Below are 5,227 nucleotides of genomic sequence, written 5' to 3'. Positions count from 1 at the left end.
TCAGATCACGGATCCAATACGCATCATTGCTACTAACATCTTTCAATACAATTTTCTCTAGGAACATATAAAAATAAACATATGAAAGCAACAACGCAAGCTATTGATCTACAACATAATTTGCAAAATACTACCAAGACTAAGTTCATGATAAATGTAAGTTCAATTAATCATATTACATAAGAACTCCCACTTAGATAGACATCCCTCTAATCCTCTAAGTGATTATGTGATCCATATCAACTACACCATGTCTGATCGTCACGTGAGATGGAGTAGTTTCAACGGTGAACATCAATATGTTGATCATATCTACTATATGATTCACGCTCGACCTTTCGGTCTCCGTGTTCCGAGGCCATATCTGTTATATGCTAGGCTCGTCAAGTTTAACCTGAGTATTCCGCGTGTGCAACTGTTTTGCACCCGTTGTATTTGAACGTAGAGCCTATCACACCCGATCATCACGTGGTGTCTCAGCACGAAGAACTTTCGCAACGGTGCATACTCAGGGAGAACATTTCTTGATAATTTAGTGAGAGATCATCTTAAAATGCTACCGTCAATCAAAGCAAGATAAGATGCATAAAGGATAAACATCACATGCAATCAATATAAGTGATATGATATGGCCATCATCATCTTGTGCTTGTGATCTTCATCTCCGAAGCACTGTCGTGATAACCATCGTCACCGGCGCGACACCTTGATCTCCATCGTAGCATCGTTGTCATTACACCATCTATTGCTTCTACGACTATCGCTACCGCTTAGTGATAAAGTAAAGCAATTATAGGGCGTTTGCATTTCATACAATAAAGCGACAACCATATGGCTCCTGCCAGTTGTCGATAACTTCGGTTACAAAACATGATCATCTCATACAATAAAATATAGCATCACGTCTTGACCATGTCACATCACAACATGCCCTGCAAAAACAAGTTAGACGTCCTCTACTTTGTTGTTGCAAATTTTACGTGGCTGCTACGGGCTGAGCAAGAACCGTTCTTACCTACGCATCAAAACCACAAGGATTGTCGGAGTAATGGGCCACGGGTAGGCTAACCCGAGCCCCGGAGCCTTTCAAGACATAGGGGCAGGCCGCGCTCCTCTATGCCGAGTCTCAGATGGCGACTCCCAGATGAGCCGAGTCCTAGATGGCGACTCCCAGATGAGCCGAGTCCCCAGACGGCGACTCCCAGATAAGCCGAGTCTCAGATGGCGACTCCCATATAAGCCGAGTCTCAGATGGAGACTCCTAGATAAGCCGACTCATGGCCGGCGACTTCCGGAGGATCCGGCTATGGAGAGTCGGCCCACGATTCTACTTTCGTCACGATATGCAAGGCGGGTACGACCACGGCGTGCCCGTCACCTCCTGCTTACTAGGGGCCGGCATGGCTACAGTGTGTCGTACCACTGGAGATCTCCGGCGTGGCCCGGCACTGTTGCCATGCCATCCCTGACCTCAGCCACAGTGTGCGGCGCACTGTGGCCACGATGGCCTACCTGTACGGCTCGAAGACGGCGGACCCGCCTGTCAGTGAGAGCATGGAAGACGGCGGATACGCCCCGAAGGCGGCCCTGTGGGAGTCGGCTCCCTAAGAGTCGGCCGGCCTCTCCCACGGGTCCCACGCGCCATTAACCAGACACGACGGGAAGTAACGACAGTGATCGCCCGATAGACGGCGGCACTGTTGCCATGACCTCATGACCAAGCCTACGTCATCAGAATCATGGCTACAGTACCGGACTCGCCGGCGGGGCCCGCAAGTCAGCGGGCCCCAGCAGTCGGCGGAGAAGATGGCGGCCTGTGAGACAGACGGCTGGGACCCGCGCCCAGCCGGATTACCATTGTACCCTCGGGGGGTAGGCCTATATAAACCCCCCGGGGCACCCATGCAAAGGGTTCGTATCCATTAGCCTTAGACCAGATCATATAGGAAGAAGAGAGCTAGACTTGCCTCCTTCTACCTCCCGAATACAGCTCTAGGAGCAACTTTGTAGTCAGTACGCCTTAGTGATCATGCGGAGACCCGCAGAGCAGCAGTAGGGGTGTTATCTCCCCGGAGAGCCCCGAAGCTGGGTAAGATTCGCCGGCGTGCATGCTTTGCCTCATCCCGTTTCCAGGCACCGGCGACGTTCTACTCGCTCCCACCATGATAAGCCATCCTTTGGCATATGTCGCACCCAACCCCCGACATTTGGTGCCCACCATGGGGCGAGGTGCACCGTCGTCCGGAGACCTGCTCTGGACGGGAACCCTCTTCCTCCCCCACGAGCGTAGCCAGCCCGACACGCCCGATGGCGCTTGCCCTGACGCGCTGCAAGGCATCGACGACGCCTGCGCGGCGAGCTGCCTCGCCGACCTTCTTGGCGAGGTTTGCATCTCCGATGAGCCTGCATCCGATGCAGGCACGGGTGGCTCCGAAAGCCTCCTCGTGGGCCTCCTCGACCATCTCCACGTCGCCGGCGAGCCTGCCGTGGACTTGGAGTCCATAGGCTCAACCGACCCGATGCTGGTCGACTCCGACAGCGTGTCGCTCGACACGTTCCCCTCCAATGTGGTGATCTATGACGAGCCGCTCCCTCGCGAGGAGAGCGGCGGAAGCGCCATCATGGAAGTGCTCGTCATTAGTCATAGCGAGCACTCCGGTGAAGGAGCTCATGACCCGCTCGACGCGGCTCTGCGAGACCTGACGGCGCCCATTCTAGAGGACGCTGATGCCGAGACGTTGGAGGCACGCTGCCTTCAGCTCGTCGAAGGCGCGAAGAAGCTGGCAAGCATGAGACGCTTGTCGGAGGCCTATCAACGAGAGATTGATCGCGCCGTGGGCGGCTCGCCAGCCCCGACTGGGCCTAGCCACCTAGGCGCGGTCCGACAATGCGGCGCGGCCATCGCCAACCTGTTCGGGGCCGATCGCCCCGTGTATGCCACACCCGCGGAGAACATCCATGCCGCCCAGGCGGCAGCAGACGAACTAGACAACTTCGAAGGCGAAGAGCGCCGCTTGATGACCGAGCGAGTCCAGCGACTCCTCAAAGCGGCTGCCGCACAGAACGAAGCCGGCTGCCGCACGGAGGCGCCGCAACGACAAAATGACGACTTACCTCCCCGCCGAGACCAAGGTGCGACGTCTCGGACGCCGACTGGCGGAGCCCGTGGAACAAAAGAGAAGGATCCGGCTGTCAGCCACAGTCGGACTCGCGTCACCATCGAGCGCGACCAAGACGGCCGCCCGAGAGCAATGGAACGGCAGGGCGACTACCTACCTCCCCCACCACGAAGAGAAAGACGAGTCTCCCCGCCGCCTGTCGAGCATCCGACTCTCGGCCCTTGGCCGTCGAGAGGGAGTCGGAGAGAACGACGCCCGCCACCGGATCGACCGACTCCACCGATCCTTGGCGCTGGAAGAAGAAGATGAGCTGGGCCCGCCCTGCTTCGGGCCCCGCATTCGAGACGAGCCCTTTCCCAAAGGGTTCATGCTCCCCTGAGACACGCCCAAGTACACCGGCTCCGTGAAGCCGGAAGATTGGCTAGTTGACTACTCCACGGCCGTCAACATAGCGAACGGCAACAAGCGCGTTGCCGTGAAGTACGTTCCGCTCATGCTCCAGGGCACGGCCCGGACATGGTTGAACAGTTTGAAGCCCCGCAGCATCAACAGTTGGGTCAACTTCACCAAGGCTTTCATCCGCAACTTCACAAGCACGTACAAGCGACCCCCCAAGCCGCGCCAGCTCTCCTTGTGCGTGCAAGGCCAAGACGAGTCGACCCGCAACTACCTCACGCGATGGGGCGAGCTTCGGAACTCCTGCGAGGGCGTGCACGAGGTGCAGGCTATCGAGTACTTCACCACCGGGTGCAGAGAAGGCACCCTCCTCAAGCACAGACTCCTCTGCGACGAGCCAGAGACCCTCGACGAGTTGCTGGTCATAGCAGACAAGTATGCTACGGCCGAATCCTCCATGAAGACAGAGATTCAAGTTAGTGCGACTGGCAAAGTGTCCCCTCAAGCTCCCAGAACTCCGGCTGGAGACACCAGTCGGCGGCAGCAGCAGAATGATCACAAGCGCAAGGCCCCACAGCCAACTTCCAGCAGTCGGCAGGTCACGATAGTCGAAGACCAATAGCCTGAGGGGCAGCCTCCGGCGAAGCGACAGAAAGGCGGCAAGTCCAACTGGTTGCCGGCCTTCTCTTACGAGCAGACTCTGAATGGTCACTGCAAGTTCCACAGCGGCGTGAAGCCATCAAACCATACCACCCGGAAATGCCACTGGCTCACCAGAATCGCCAAGGGAGACGGCCTCCTTCCTCCTCCGCCTGCTGGGCCGCCGCCTCCATAGCCGCCCCAGCAGCCGGCGGCCAGGCCAGTCAGCGCCGTACAAGATGAATACCCCAAAGAACACGGAGCTTATGTGGTGTTCACCAGTATGGCTGATGATCGACACTGCAGAGGGTTGCAGCAGCAGGAAGTGAATGCAGTAGCATCAAATACTCCGGAGTTTATGCATTGGTCCGAGAAGCCTATCAGTTGGAGCAGAGCTGATCACCCAGAGGTGATGCCGAATCCGGGCTCCTACGCCTTGATTCTGAGTGCTACCTTGGCCACTGATAGGCGGGCCGCTCGCTTCTCGCGAGTGTTGATAGACGGAGGCAGCAACATCAACATCCTGTACAAGGATACCATGGAGAAATTAGGAATCAGGCAGAAACAGCTTCAAAGCAGCCGAACTGTTTTCCACGGCATTGTACCTGGCCTCTCTTGCTCCCCAATCGGCAAGATCCAGATAGATATCCTCTTCGGAGACAAAGATCATTTTTGCCGAGAGCCAGTTTGGTTTGAAGTGGTGGACCTTGAAAGCCCATACCAAGCATTGCTTGGCTGACCTGCTTTGGCCAAGTTCATGGCGGTCCCCCACTACGCTTACCTCAAGATGAAGATGCCAAGTTCAAAGGGGATTCTGACCGTGGCCGGCGACTACAGGAAGTCGTCCGCCTACGCGGCCGAGAGCATTCGGCTGGCCGAGTCCCTGGTGATCGCAGCTGAGAGGCGGCTCCTTGATCAGGTTGTGGCAATGGCCAGCAAGCACCCAGAGATGTTGCCCGACCCAAAGGAGTCGGAAGCTGAGGATTTGTTCAAGCCGGCTAAAGAAACAAAGAGGATACCTTTGGACCCGGAGCACCCGGAGAGGCACGCTGTCATAGGTGCAAACCTAGACA

This window comes from Triticum dicoccoides, chromosome 3B, assembly GCF_002162155.2.
Source record: "Triticum dicoccoides isolate Atlit2015 ecotype Zavitan chromosome 3B, WEW_v2.0, whole genome shotgun sequence".
In the NCBI taxonomy this organism is placed as follows: domain Eukaryota; kingdom Viridiplantae; phylum Streptophyta; class Magnoliopsida; order Poales; family Poaceae; genus Triticum; species Triticum dicoccoides.
This window is presented reverse-complemented; position numbering follows the sequence as displayed.